This window comes from Sander lucioperca, chromosome 21 (genome assembly GCF_008315115.2).
Source record: "Sander lucioperca isolate FBNREF2018 chromosome 21, SLUC_FBN_1.2, whole genome shotgun sequence".
NCBI classification, from domain to species: Eukaryota; Metazoa; Chordata; class Actinopteri; order Perciformes; family Percidae; genus Sander; species Sander lucioperca.
Genome location: NC_050193.1, coordinates 1,162,552 through 1,178,795, shown reverse-complemented (window position 1 = coordinate 1,178,795; position 16,244 = coordinate 1,162,552). Strand labels below are relative to the sequence as shown.

The 16,244-nt window shown below is 40.2% G+C and overlaps 1 protein-coding gene and 1 pseudogene across 1 annotated transcript in view; both read right to left on the bottom strand.

Annotated features, from left to right (window-relative positions):
* LOC116055156 (SE-cephalotoxin-like) overlaps positions 1-16,244 on the bottom strand; it is a 521,701-nt gene that overhangs the window by 42,353 nt on the left and 463,104 nt on the right. The window lies entirely within an intron of this gene.
* The window catches only part of LOC116062301, a 1,036,964-nt pseudogene that overhangs the window by 568,386 nt on the left and 452,334 nt on the right, over positions 1-16,244 (bottom strand).

The window sequence follows — 16,244 nt, the reverse complement described above, 5'->3', positions numbered from 1 at the left end:
CAAAGAGATCCCCTACCCTATGGATGAGGACCCTTACCCCGCGGGTACTCTTCGCCTCCTCAGAGGCGGTCGGTCAAAACATGGTCTGTCCGCCTCCCTCTCCCGAGACAGCGACTCAGGACTACACGGGTGTGTGTGACTCTAATGAGGATGAGGCCACTCAGGACTACACTAATGAGGCCGGGACAGTCGCTACAACTCCGGATGAGGGAATCCCCGATTCATCGGAGGAGGAGGAGGAAAGCGTTGATTCGTCAGATGAAAACCCTGGTTCTTCAGAAGATGAAATGGAGTCAGAAATCCCGGATGAGCAGGACGAGGAAGGCGGTCAGGAGGAGAGTCCTGAAAGTCCTCCAAACGCTCAGGAGGAGAGCCCTCCTCCTCCTTGCCAGGAGGATGAGGTAGACGGCTGGGTTTCTTCTCTCATCATCGACACCATCAAATCGGCGGTTTTTCATCTTCTCAATCTAATTATTCACGACGACAGACGCTCTGAGTGCTATGGCTGTAAGGTCGACCATCCTAGCCAACGGGAGCACGCATGTCTGGAAGTACTTGAGGACGACTTTTACGAGCGCCGCTTTTACCACCTGATGAAAAGACTCATCACACCTCGCTTTATTCCTGCTATTCAGAGTCTGTTACTTGCCCGCAACATCAAAACAGAGGATTTCAGAGTCCGTGTAGTCGCAGAGACGCTACTCCATGAACTGAAATTAGCAAAGAAAATCTTTGACCCCATCACGGACATGTACGATAATTTGATTGGGCAAGATTCTGTGAAAATCTTTCAACTGCGGTTGGTCACAGAGCGTTTCAAGGACTCGTAAGGGCTATATGTTCCCTGCTTTATGAAGAAAACAAAACAGAAAAGCCCAAAAAAAAAAAAAAAAAGTAATGTAAGTGTTATGTAACCTGTTTTAAGAATTGTATTTTTCTTTTGAACAGAAAAACAATGTTTTTTTAAACGAGTGATTTCTACTTTTTAATATAACCTGTTTTAAGAATTGTATTTTTCTTTTGAACAGAAAAAACAATGTTTTTTAAACGAGTGATTTCTACTTTTTAATATAACCTGTTTTAAGAATTGTATTTTCTTTTGAACAGAAAAACAATGTTTTTTAAACGAGTGAAATCTACTTTTTAATATAACCTGTTTTAAGAATTGTATTTTTCCGTCCTTTGAAAATAAAGAATAGAAAAAAAAATAAAATGAATAAAGAGTCATTCTTGCTCATGCGTTGTGTTAGAAAACATTAGAGAGCTCAGAGGAAAGGATGGCGGAGAAACGGGTGATGGAAAAAGTGTATTACGACCCTTTACATCCTGCTAGCTTTGGAGGAGTACAACGACTCCGTCAGGGTGTACAGGACGAAACTGGTGAAAAACTCAGTGTTCAGAAAGTTAAAGATTTTTTATCCGAACAAGATGCTTATACATTACATAAACCAGCCCGAGTACATTTCAAGAGAAATAGAGTGTTTGTTACTAAACCTTTAAACCAATTTCAAGCCGACCTCTGTGACATGCAGGCCTTGGCAGCGCATAATGACGGGTTTAATTATTTACTGACCGTCATAGACGTATTTTCGAAAAAAGCGTATGTGCGTCCCTTGAAGAGGAAGACGGCTGGTGAGGTTGTAAAAGCGTTTGAATCAGTGTTTCGAGAGAGTTTAATACCCGCCAAGCTACAAACTGACGCAGGCAAAGAATTTTTCAACAAGAAATTTGAGACTCTCATGAAGAAATATGGTATCAATCACTTTAGAACTGCCAGTGACTTAAAGGCATCGGTCATTGAGAGATATAACCGTACCCTGAAATCTCGCATGTTTAAATATTTTACGGCTCGCAACACCAAACGTTACTTGGACGTCTTACCAGACCTGGTAGATAGTTATAATAACAGTTATCACAGCTCTATAAAAATGACACCAATGGCTGTAACACCCGAGAACGCCGATCAGGTGTTTCGCAACCTGTACGGTACCTTCTCCTCGCGTCACAGGAATAAAATAAAGATGACGTTTAAGAAGGGGGATCTGGTACGTTTATCCAAGGTGAGAGGCGTGTTTGATAAAAAATATGAACAGAGTTTTACGGACGAAGTCTTTACAGTGACGGATCGTATCCCTCGTACACCCCCCGTATACAAATTAGAAGACTACGACGGCGAACCTATCGAGGGTTCATTTTATGAAGCGGAGCTGCAAAAAGTAAAAATGGCCGCAAACAAAATGTTTCAAGTGGAGAAAATCTTAAAACGACGTAACGTCAAGGGTGAAAAACAAGTTTTCGTGCAATGGAAAAACTGGCCAGAGAAGTTTAACAGTTGGGTTAAATTGTCTGATGTGGTCAGTATATAAAAAGTCTGTGCACAAAGGCCAATCCATCACTCGATTTCAAAAGAGAATCATGGAACACACAACCGCCGAGGGTTTTTACGTGACCCTGCCTTCCAACGCCAGTAAGGAAGTATTTAAAAGTAATACCAGCAGTTGTTATACAATCGATTTGGCTAAACCGATTGAACTGAGCGGTGAATGGGTGGTGGGTCTATGCGAAATCATATATCCTCGTACGTGGTACAATTTACCCGCAGACTCGAGCTATTTTGAACTGAACCGTGTGACGGACGAACCTCAACCGCTGGTGATTGTGAAATTCAATCGCGGCGCTTACTATAATCGACCAAAAGATCTCCTGGAATACTTGACCCCGGCGCTCAAAAAGCACGATCCCTCTTTTGATGCTTCTTTCAACAGCGCAACCAAATGCGTCGACTTCAAAGGCGATGGTCTTTACAAAATACGAACCTATCCCCCGCTGGCTTACATGTTAGGATTAAAACCCGCCGAATGGTGGACGCTCTCCAAGAGACCGTCTACCTATCCTTGTGATTTAAACGCGGGAGTATATAACCTTTTTGTATACACCGACATTATTCAGTATCAAGCGGTCGGCGACAGCTACTCACCGCTGCTCTGTGTGGTGAATGTGAAAGGTGACTTTGGAGACGTGACTAGCATCAGATACAATACGATACATTATATACCTTTGTCTAAAAATTACATCAAAAACATACGCATAGAAATTAAAACCGATCGCAACAGGAACATAGACTTTGTTTTTGGAAAGACAATTGTGAAATTACACTTTAAACCCGTCCAACGCTCTTTGTAAGTTCCCGGTAAGATGATACATATCAAAGAAGACCCTCGGCGCTTTGTAGCGTACTATGAAGGTCAAGTAGGTGGAGCTTTACCCGGTTTTTACGGAGCCCCGGTAATGTACGGGAGAGGCATAGGCTCTATCTTTTCTAAATTGTTCAGGTTCGTATCCCCTCTGCTGAAAAAAGGTTTCGCTGTGGCAAAACCGCATCTTAAAACAGCCGCTACAAACATTGCTGCGGACGCTGTCAAAGGAGTGATGGGAAAACTGACCGAGCATAAGAATCAAGAAGGTTCGGGAGGTATTTTGGTCTTGTCCCGTAGAACAAGGAAACGCCCGCCAGGTGAGCGTGTTGTTTCCTCAGCATTTAAAAAACGTGCGGCGGCTAAGAAGAGCAAATCAGTCAAGAGACGCGCACCCAAGAGGAGGAAGTCTGCTCAGAGCTCTGACATATTTTAGCGCTGTACACAATGGCTCTTTTACATCAGAAATCAGCCGAGTGCACCCTGGCGGAACTGGATCTCTTTTCAGCTCCCATGACTCAACTATCTGTAGAAGATAAAAAATATCAAGAATACCAACCTCTCTCTGCACTGAGCGACAACTCTCCGATTGAATTCTTTATACCCGGAGATGGTGAAAAGTATTTGGACTTGAACGATACATTGCTGCACCTCCGAGTTAAAATCACAGAGAAGGATGGGACGGACATCCCAGCAGATACAGCGGTGGGGCTCATCAATTATCCTCTCAATACAATTTTTAGCCAATGCGACGTTATTCTGGGCGATAGATTGATTTCACAATCCAGCGCCACTCATCCTTACAGAGCCATGATAGAAACCTTACTCAACTTTTCAGAGGACACATTAAAGAGTCAATTTAGCGCCGGCCTGTTTTACAAAGACACTCCGGGGTCAATGGATTCTATCATAGTGACTAACGGACCGAACAAAGGATTAGTCCAGAGAGCGCAATTCAGCGCAGAATCTGGGGAAGTTGACTTACTAGGACCTCTCCACAGCGACATTTTTTTCTGCGAGCGTCAGCTGTTAAACTCTGTCGATTTGAGAATCAAACTTATTCGTTGCAATGATGCGTTTTGCCTTATGGGGGCTCGTGACTCAGAGTTCACCCTGAAGATATTATCAGCCTCCCTGTTTATTAAAAAGGTCACCGTTTCCCCTGCTGTACGCCTGGGTCACGCAGCCGCCCTGATGAAAGGAAATGCACTCTATCCGCTCTCGCGTGTCAGTGTGAAAACGTACTCTATCCCTGAAAATTCCAGGATATGTAACCAGGAAAATCTCTTTCTGGGTGCTATGCCACGCTATTTAGCTTTAGCCATGGTACACCACGATGCTTTTGTAGGAAGACGGGACCTGTCACCGTTTAATTTCAAACATAATGATGTGGAATATTTGGCTTTGTGTCAGGACGGCAGACAGGTACCTGCTAAAGCCTTTCAGCCCCGTTTCAATACCGGAAATTCAGTCAGAGAATTTTACAATATGTTTACTGCCACAGGACGACATCTTAAGGATTTACCTCTTAGCATCAACCGCAGCGATTTTAACCAAGGTTATTCTCTGTTTGTCTTCAATCTTGGGGCGACCGAAGACAGCGACGCCTTATCTCCCATTTCCAACGGAAATTTGCGTTTGGAAATGAGATTTAGGGTACCGCTGCCTTACACTACAACACTTATAGTATACGCATGCTACGATTCCATTCTGGAGATCAACGCTAAAAGACAGGTGCTGGTGGATTATTATTAAAAAGATGGATAATCATCAACTAGAACGACTGTTGCATCATCTTATGGGTCATTTATTTCACGGAGTGTGGGCTTCTGATCAACTACCCTCGCTGAGTCATACCTACCGTCTACCTGCTTACTTTATCGTCAACACTCACCCATCCCACATGCCCGGGGAACATTGGCTTGGATTGACGTTGGAAGAGGACGGCGGAGCGACCTTTTTCGACTCGTACGGATTCCCGCCTGATTTTGCTCATTACCCCTCGAGCATTCTACAGTTTCTGGAAAACCGTTCAAAGAATATACAGTACCACGACCGTCAACTTCAGCACCCGCTGTCTACCGTATGTGGCCAGCATTGTGTTTTTTATCTCTGCCATCGGGCATGCGGCTTATCGTATAAAGAAATGTTGACTCTGTATTACGATGATGTCAATAAAAATGACCGTATGGTATCTAATTTTGTGAATAAATATCAAAGGTGCGTCAGTCGTAACCGTTCAGAATCTTTTCACCATAGTGTGTGTTCTTTAGACATGTTTAGAGATTGTTACCGCTTGTAAGAAAGACTCTGTAACCATAAACTTGTGATTAATAAAACATTTTATTGAAAATGACATGAGTGTATGGTCTCGTTAATCCAAAGTTGACCATCGCGGTGATAATAGGAATGTTTTTCTTCTTTTTTCCCGCGGTGATTTTTCTTCAGAAGTTGTCCATCGCGGTGATAATATGTACGTTTTTTTTCTTTTTTCCCGCGGTGATTTTTCTTCAAAAGCATCACCGGCCATTTTGAGCTGACTGTACTGAGCGCGTGCTTGGGGATTTTTAAACATGGCCACAGGGATATTTAACCCATCCAACGTATTTAAGAAACTAACCCAACCTTTTGGGATTGATTGGGTTCTTCTTTTATTGGTCAGTGAGAGGTTTTTTATTAAGTCAAGCATATGAGATCCTTTAACTACATCTCCCTTATATATAAATTCACCTCTCGATGTCCAACCCTCGTCACTTGCGGCTAATTTCTGCAAAATGTAGAGGGCATTTTTACGATCACGTGGGGGTAGGTTTTTTATCACCTCGTCTGCAGCGTCATCCAATGTGGTATGGGGACTAGCAGCTGCTACTGCATCTACTGCATCTGCAGCTGCTGATGGTGCTGATGCTGAGTGTTCAGTTTCTGATGCACCCTGTTGCAGGCTGAGTGTAACGTTGTGAACATCATTCTTACTTTGTTTAAGCAAAGTGAGATATCGTAGCAGTAAAGCTTCGTACCTTTTAGCTTTTTCATATGAATTTAATCCTGGATCATTTAGTACCGCGCTCATTTTCTCATTCAAAACATCTTCAGCCGTCTGTCTGATGGACGGCTCTGGTCTAGTTATTTTGCTCAGCTGTTGAGGTGAAATCAAATACATTTTCTTGGCAGCCCTCAGAGACATCTTTTATTTTTTTGGAAGCAGACCTCCTAACAAATTTCCCAATATTGGAATGGCGGCCGACAGTAATGGTAGGATAAAGCCCCCCGTCTGTTTTTTCAGAGCCTGATGTTTACGCTTTAAACTGGTTTTTTTATCGGCCAGCAGTCTGATAATCTTCTTTTGACGTTTCAGTTGTTTGTATTGAGAAGGCGATACAGGCAGATTCCCTTTTAACAGATTTAGAGCCACCTCACACAAGGCTTGGAGAAAATCGGGTGAACAGTGTTTCAAAATGTCTTTACGTTTTGAAGGCGTGGCGTGGTACAGTGCTTTCAGCAACAGAGCATTCCTTTTTATACGCTCTGACATAACGACGTCCTACTTTGTTTTTGATATGTAAATCGTCGTTTGCTGGTGGGGAAGTAACCCTGTACGCACCCTGTAACGTTCTGGGCATGAAGGTGTGAGGTCGAGGATTATATAACCGTGTGGTTCTCTCGTAGCATCTTCAAAACTTTCCAGGAAAAAATGTTTTTGTGAGGGAAACATCTGATGCGCTAGTATCCTAATCTGAAGCTGATCTCTGGGATTTTTAAATAGCACCAGATAATTACTGTTTAAACTTATGGTACGACTGTATCTGCCTTTATGGAATACATTTTGGGTTAACATAAAAACACTCATATTTCGATGATGTCTGTATTGTGTGAAGATTTTCACCACCTCAGGATGATCAGATGCCTGAAATATGACGTCGTCTAGTATGACCAGATGTGATTGTTCAGGAGGAAACATACTTGCATCTTCAAAAGAATCAGGTAGACCTTGGACAAACTTGATTTTTTTATTCATTTTCTTCATTTCGTCATACATGGGTTGATAACTTGTATAAATCCAAACAATATTTTGAGGTACAATATCCATCACACGTTCACATTTTTCCAGTACAGATTTCAGAAAATACGTCTTGCCACATCCACTGGGGCCAACTATCAGACACGAAAATGGACCCTTTAACCTCGGATCAAAATCAACCTCTTCCATCATGCGTCGTTAGTAACCAAAAGGTAGAGTTGTACCGTCAGGACATAACCTCCTCTTGTCATAAATGACTCTAAATTTTTTCCGGAATGACGCGTTTTTCAACAGAAACCCTTTTTTATCTCGTTTAATATTCTGTTGAGGTGTCTCAAGGGACATTTCTTTAGAACCCCTGAGGTAACCCTCCACCAGCTCTGACACGCTATCAAAGTTGATCTGTTCGCAGCACTCGCGAGTTTGCGTTATGCCTTTCACCTTCATAACCACTTTTTTCTGATTTTTGGTCTGGTAGGCATAGCTCTTTGGTCCCGCTGCTACAAATTCCTGAATTGTGTCCCCGTCCAACTCATCGGTAAGATCCCCGAGAAGATTACCCAGCTCCAGAGGTGCCTCACCCTCTTTTGTCACATATATCAGACTGTCTGTATCTGTATACAGAACGTTCTGCTGCAACTTTTCTAAATAACTGTACAGTTTTAGACGCCCATAAGCAGTAGTAAATGCCGCAATGAAAACGTTATTGGTTCGCCCGGGAGGTACGACGGTACGTTCATTGTGAGTCCACTGAATCAGTGCAATGTCATCCTCGCTGTTGTTTGTCGGTAAGAAAGACACGTGTCTTAGATTTTTGTCTAGGCGATTTGACGAAAATCTTTTAGTTCTTTGTACTCATTGCTTAAGGAATTTTTTAACTCAGCAAACAATTTGTATATTTCACTTAAGTCAGCCATGCTGCTTGCGCCCCCGGCAATTTGTTTGTTTGCCATTTTCTTCTTTGGCTAATACTTATTAGTCTCCTTATGCGTTATAACTCATTCATAACTAGTTTTTGTTGCCTGGCATATTTTCCTCTTTAGATGTAGGATAAACAAAGTACAAAATTACTTTTGGGGGTAGGAATAAGCGAGCTCAATCAAGCTGTTGCCATATCACCGGAATCGGAAGCACCACCTCCAAAATAATCAATTCTTGTTTTTCCAGTATGTACATACATTACTAAAAAAAAAAAAAAAAAAAATCTATCTATTGACGCAAACAGATGATTTTCATTCCTTCTTGTTTACCTAAAAAACGAGTATGTTATAAAATAAAATGAATTAAGGTGAAATATTTTTTCTTTAAAGAAAAAATTGATTTGTGTGAAATCAGTCAAATTATCCCAACTGTAAATATTAAAAGTTTCTAGTTTCTGTATTGGTGTTTGGTGCTAGTGTTTTTACTTTCAGTATGTTCTGAGTGCCGGTGTGTGTTGTCTAAATGAAGATTGTTCATAGTGTTTGGCTGCACTGGTGTTTAAATCCATTCATATATTTTCTTGTTCTTGTTTAATAAGCGGTACTTTGCATTTGTAATTGGATAGATATACCCTACAATTTTCCTTATGAAAGTGAGAGAAGAATTGCTACATTTACAGCTTAACAAGGTTAACACAGGGCTAACAAATAAAACCAAAGTGTGTATATAGTGAGATGAAAGGCTTAGCTTGAGTGGTTCTGGTTGTGTTTGGAAATTATTTTCCTACGGACATTTAATCTAATGACAAATGATAACTACTAAGCGAGAACGTATGTGGACATAAATGTATAGCTGTTGACATGCCACTGATGTCTCTGTGTGTGTGTGTGTGTGTGTGTGTGTGTGTGTGTGTGTGTGTGTGTATGTTCAACAGAGCAGAGGTTAGCCTAGAGGCCCCTTGCTATGGCTCGCGTTTTCATGCAGCATATATGATATGATACTATTTCTAAAAGATAATAAGATAAAGCTGGTTAAAACGTAGTTGTTACGCATTAATGTCAAGTTGTACATAGCATAAAGGTGTTTAGGTAGAGACTGAGCTGACTACTCAATATAGGAGAGAGATAATCATTGCAGTAATTTGTATTATACATCCTTGCAACTGACTAATGTTGCATAATTAACTGTTAATTTGTTTCTTGTATTAAGTACTTAAGACTAAAAAATGAGACTAGGAAACAGAAAAACAGAAAATAAAACACCATACATGTATGTAGAGCAGAGGTTGACCTTTGAACTTAGTTGCAGCAACTGTTACCTATAGGCGTCATCCTCTGGCTCGCATGACAGCTGCTCGTTTCATACAGCAGAACTGATGCTTATGAATCTGGGCCTGTTAAGAATGCAAACCACCGTCTACACTTGTGTAAAATAAACAGTGAAAGCTAGACAACCCGTCCGCTGGCTCTATATCACTCTGGCAGCATGTGACAGAAGGGAAAGTTGCCTGTTGCATTGGGCATTCCATCAACAACTGGTTGGTAATTTTATCGAATGTCAGTCAACTTAAGCTACCCAGGTCTGAATTATATAGCACTAAAACTAGAATCAGCAGTTTGTCTCCTAACTATTTGAACATTTCGCATAAAGTAGTAGTATGGGGCTTTTATTTAAAGTTACATTAATGTCAAGTTGTACAAAGCATAAAGGTGTTTAGGTAAAGACTGACCTGACTACTCAATATAAGGGAGAGATAATCATTGCAGTAATTTGTATTATACCTCCTTGCAACTAACTGATGTTGTTAATTTGTTTCTTGTATTAAGTACTTAAGACTAAAAAATGGGCCAAGGAAACAGAAAAACAGAAAATAAAACTGTGTGTGTGTGTGTGTGTGTGTGTGTGTGTGTGTGTGTGTGTGTGTGTGTAAGCGCTGCAGAGCTGAGGTCGACCTTTGACCTTAGCTGACTACTGCATGCTAGAGGCCCTTGCTCTGTCAAAGGGAGAACTAGTCTACTCCAAGAGAGATCTTCCAACATTGATAGATGTTGTAGATATGAAAAAGACAGAACATTGTATAACAATATTAGAAATACAAAGTCGAACAATATCACATTTGGATATACGAATTCGTAAATAAAATAGCAGTTTGCTTAGAGGGCCAAGCTTCCTATATCTTTTTCTTTTTTAACTATCTCTTATAGTTTTCTTAAATCCTCTCTTTTCTAGTAAAGACCTTGTTTGAGTCAGAGTTTTGATGTAATCATAGTTGCCGTTCCAACACCCTTCAGGGTCTTTTCAGTGATACTTTTACAGGATAAAAAACTGTGGTCTTAAATTCTTAGTTTCTGCTCTTAAGAGATATATCATTTGTCGGTCATTCAAATGCATACATACATAGTTGTCAGTTGCATATTGTGTTGTATAATTAATTATTATAAATAATTGAGCTCAGGTTGAAATGCAGATAACATGAGACCAGAGTAAAATGCAAGGTAGTACTACTTACTTTTAACGTTGGTGTTTTACAAAGAAACAAATTTGGGTCGGGGTGCAAAGTTGAATCTCATCTTACTTTTTTTTTTCTTTTCTTTTTTAACACTGATCACATAAGGTTTAAAATGTTTGTAATGTTTTTAATATAATTAGCTAAACTACTTGCTGCTATGTTATCTTTTTTAAATTGGCATCTTTCACCACATTAAACACAAACAATCTTTTAAACGTATGTGGTTATGCTAGTTACATTAAAATGATACAAAATAAGTTTTGTATTCACAAGTTAAAATTCATGTTGAACATACCATATCTTGTCTGTGAGACTTACATTTTGGCAACGTGTTAATTCTGAATTGGGAAATTACGACGCAATGTCGCTAAAACATAAATGCATCTGATGAAGTCATATAACTTCAAGGTACTACTTACTTTTAACGTTGGCGTTTTACAAAGAAATAAATTGGGTTCAGGGTGCAAAGTTGAATCTTATCTTACATTTTTACAGCTATTATAAGCATTGTGTACATCAAGGAGAATAAAATATAATTTTAACAGCTGTATTAATACAAAAATGTCACAAGCACATATTTTTTAACGTTTGTATATTTAATACATGCTTAACTATTTGCTACTACGTTATCTTTTTTAAATTGACATCTTTCACCACATCAAACACAACCAATCTTTTAAGTCAATGTCAATGTTTGTCATTGTGAATTGTCAATCACTACAAATCTGTTTTGCTAGTTACATTAAAATGATACAAAATAAGTTTTGTATTCACAAGTTAAAATTCATATGCATGTGCGGGCGAACATTAGTGGTTCACATGCACAAGCGGCAACATGACAACATGTACTGTGTCTGTGTGTGTGTGTGTGTGTGTGTGTGTGTGTGTGAGAGAGAGAGAGAGGGAGGGGTGAACAGAGAGAGAGGAAGTGAGGGGCGAGGGTGTGTGTGTGTGTGTGTGTGTGTGTGTGTGTGTGTGTGTGTCTGTATAATGGTACACAAGCACAAGAAAGTTATAGGAGTGTGTGTATCTTTCCCATTAATTTCCTACATTTTGACCGTAAACAAAAAAAAAGTGTGACTAAGTTGAATAAATCACTCAACATGCAAAGAAAGTAGTCTTATGTATGTTATGTGTTCAAATGCCATGTGTGATTTTGTGTGATCTGATGAAAAATACCACATTTATGGTACAGGGAATGTTGATGTGAAATGTTTTTTTTTTGACTTCTCACTGGTTAGCTCATTTGAACTGAAAACGCAATTTCCGGTAGAGTGTTTGGGCATGGGGACAAATAGGTGTGGAGGGAAAAGGGGAGTGAACACAGATCCCCGGGCCAGAACGATGCAGGCACAGCCAGATGAGTACGGAGCAGCGGAGGACGCAGGAGGGTAGAGGACAGTGTGTGTGTGTGTGTGTGTGTGTGTGTGTGTGTGTGTGTGAGTGGGTGTGGGTGTGTGTGTGTGTGTGTGTGTGTGTGTGTGTGTATGTGTGTGGGTGTCAGAGCAGAGGTTGACCCCTGACCTTAGACCAGTAGACCAGTAGACACTGAAACAGCTGCCCCAGAAATAAGGCGCCTTCCTCCGGCTCGCGGGAGACAGCTGCTTTTGGTGAGCACTCAGTTTATACAGAAAGAGCTGCAGAAACAAGTCCTTAATAATTTCTCCTTTGCAATATTGTAATATTGTAATGTACTTGGAGCAGCAGAGGACACTGGGAACCAAAAATACGAACCAGAGCGATGCATGCACAGAACCGTCAACATTTTCTACAAAATGTAAAACCTAATTTGACCCATGTTATTAGTTATTAAGCTGTTCCATTTCATATAATGATAACACGCTTTGTTGGACCAAGTATGACAATGTAACCGTTGGACAATATTTTTGTGGGATGTCAGCTTAAATAGTTTAACAGCTTTAATATTTTTTGTTTGCGTTCATTCCTATATTATTAAAAGACATTGAATGCATTAACAATCGGATTTAACAATCTTAAACATAAACTAATAGTATAACAAATACTGATAAAGATATTTAACTCATTCAAAACCATCATCTACGTATTTCCTGTCACCCTCTTCTCTCACTGGCTCATTTTAAAAAAATGCAATTTCCCGTATCACGCCCATTGGCTCATTTAAAAACACGCAATTTCCTGTCTCGATGCATTAATATGCAGTTTCCGGACTCCTCACAGGAAACATCCGGTCTGAGGCACGCCCTCTTTCTAGAAGGTTCCGGAAGGATTGCGTCAGAAACACCTGTCAAACATCAATCAAAATTTTGACAGGTCGTGACCTCTTGACCTGGCTGTCATCAATCAAACTCGCATATTTAAGTGAAAGAAACCTCCCACTTATACTCTCTCTCGGGTCGTCTTCCTGTTGACCGTGCAACTTTTTATTTTATTATTATTATTTTTCCAACGTTGTGGTCGTCTTTTTTGACAATTCTGTCGCTTTTCCCCAAAGTCTTTTATACGTTTTTTTGTCACTTCTTACAGATGTTTTTGTCACATTTTTCCTGCGCTTTTTTTGGATGTTTTTTCCCCACGTTTTTGAAGCTATTTCCGACATTGTTGTCACTCTTTTCAACGTTCTTTTATCATTTTCTTTCACCAAATGCTATAAAATGTAATAAAACACCCAAATTTTATGAAAGTAGTGAGGACGGGCCTCATGTATAAACGTTGCGTACCAACGAAAAGCTTGCGTACGCTGCTTTTCCCGGACATGTGTGATGTATAAAAAATAAACTTGACGTGAGAATGTGCGTGCTGTCCACAAAGTCTTTTCTGGCTCTGTAACGTGGCAAATTCTAACTGAAAAGTGCAGAAAATCACCAAACATTACAAAATAAAGTTTCCACTACAGTTACTGGCATACGTCTGTGATGTTGTCTATGAAAAAACATAGTTTTATCCGCCAATACTCCATAAAAGTGGGATCATTTATGTGGATAATGTTTCACATCTTTCACACTATTAACTGTTTAATTTGCAGGTTACTTAACCTCTGTTAAACATGAGGACAGGAAATAAATGATAAATCCACTTAGAAAATACTTTCAGTCATCCTCTGTATTTCCCATAGATGAAATATCTTACTGACAACAAAAAGATCGGCACGGAAAGATGCAATAGTGTCTGTGAGTCTGTAGTTGCTGAGGCTCAGACATTCATGGCCCACAGGAGGTGGGACGCACGGCTCCATCTCCCCAGGAACAAACGCTGTGTCGGGGGGGGCAAACTCATGTGATGTGTAATTGATCCCGTGGATGATTTGTAGGCTATTAAGTGAACAAGGTGTACCCGGTCCACCAAACACTGGGCCGTCTTGACTGTCTTAAATCTGCACATATTTCTGTTACTGTAGTCCTATTTACTATTTCATTATTACATCCATGCGTGGCGCAGCAGATCCGTGCACACTGTCACCTGCCGTGGAGACGCTGGCCTCACTAACCTCTCCTCCTCTGAGTCGGGTCTCCCTCGCGCTGGACTCAGTTTCTCTGAGCGTACTAACACTTAGAAAATAAATGGCATTACATCAGTGAGTTCAAACTGCTTATTGTTTATAATTTGAACCTACACTGAGATGCATGTTGTTCTGTAACTGGTGTGGCACTGCCACTTTTCTCTTGGTTTCCACTTTGACATTAGACATTTTTTTAATTATTTCTGCCATGGTTCGGTGCATTCACCGCCCGGTCACCATTTGCCACTCTGGGCATTTTCTTTTATTGCTTATCCAAGATGACAAACCTACAAACCTCCACCCCTGTGATCAGCACCTCAACCAAGTTTTTTTTTTTCCGTCTGCAGCGGGATAACCCGTTGTGATTGGACAAAGAATGACGTCGGGGGCGCATTTATAGTAATTTCCATATTATTTTATGGGAGGAGGCAAGGCGGAGTCGGTGGCTCGTTCATGTGCGCTCAATTTCACGTTGATTGTGATGTATAAAGGAAAGGTGCACAGGACCTGGTGTACACCCGGTTTTATACATGTGAAGATTTCTGTGTGTAGGTACTTTTCATCTTCTGGTATGAAAGCTGAGCAGTCTTTTATAAATGAGGCCCCTGATTATTTAACTTGTGAAGAGCGTTATAGGGAACCATCCACGTTATTTTTTGGTTGAAAGAAAACCAAATTTCTGATAGAGAAACTTTTTGAATATGGGTCAAATTTGACCCGAGGAACAGGAGGGTTAACCCTTCGGACAGTTTCACAAACGCTTGAGTGACTTTTAATCAAACTTCACAGCAAGGTACAGTTTTAAGATACTTCTTCTTTACTCAGCGCTGGAATGTGACTAAGTACATTTACTCCAGTACTGTTCTTCAGTCCAAATGTTGAGGTACTTGTACTTTACTTGAGTCTTTTCTTTTCATGCCACTTTCTACTTCTACTCTGCTACATTTCAGAGAGAAATATTGGACTTTTTACTCCACTACATTCATCTGTTACAGCTTTAGTTACTAGTTACTTTAGTTACTCCACTACATTCATCTGTTCCAGCTTTAGTTACTAGTTACTTTAGTTACTCCACTACATTCATCTGTTCCAGCTTTAGTTACTAGTTACTTTAGTTACTCCGCTACATTCATCTGTTCCAGCTTTAGTTACTAGTTACTTTAGTTACTCCACTGCATTCATCTGTTACAGCTTTAGTTACTAGTTACTTTAGTTACTCCACTACATTCATCTGTTACAGCTTTAGTTACTAGTTACTTTAGTTACTCCGCTACATTCATCTGTTCCAGCTTTAGTTACTAGTTACTTTAGTTACTCCACTACATTCATCTGTTCCAGTTTTAGTTACTAGTTACTTTAGTTACTAGTTACTTTACACATTCAGATTCCTGCAGACAGAACACATGTAGTTTATGAATCTGATGTTTGATTCTAAAGTAAACTAACCAACAATATAACAGCTACAAGTCACGCTGAGATGATCAGACCATTACACACACAGCTGGTTGATCCTTTACACACACTACAATGGTTTCATACTTTAACTACATTCTCCTGATGATACTTACACACTTTTACTGCAGTAACATTATCACTGCAGGACTTTTACTGTAACAGATTATATTTCTACAGTGTGGTATTAGTACTTTGACTGCAGTAATCTGAATACTTGTTCCAGCGCTACTCGAGTGTTTCCATTTATTTATTCCTTTTTATAAACACTCAGCGCTTCACGTTATCAGAAGATGAAACAGGAGTGTAGTAGATTCTGTCTGAACATCCCAGAATAATATCTAACACCTCTCTCTCCGTGGGTTTCAGGATCATCGGCGCCGATGCACCGCCTCCTTCACCCTGGTCTGCTCGACTGCTACACCCTACAGTGGCCCACTACGTCTTTCCATCCGTCTCATTCCAGAATTCATCTGTTTACACCAGTATTTCCAGTCGTGTTCACCCAGCGACACTAACTTTTTGTAAACAGCTCGTAGGACCAAACATCTTCCTCTGTCTGTCCTTTACACTACATCTGAACATCTGAACAACCTCTGAACAACCTCTGAACAACCTCTGTCAACTTTTGTTATGAATAAATTTAAATGATTTAATTATTTGTTGTTGTTG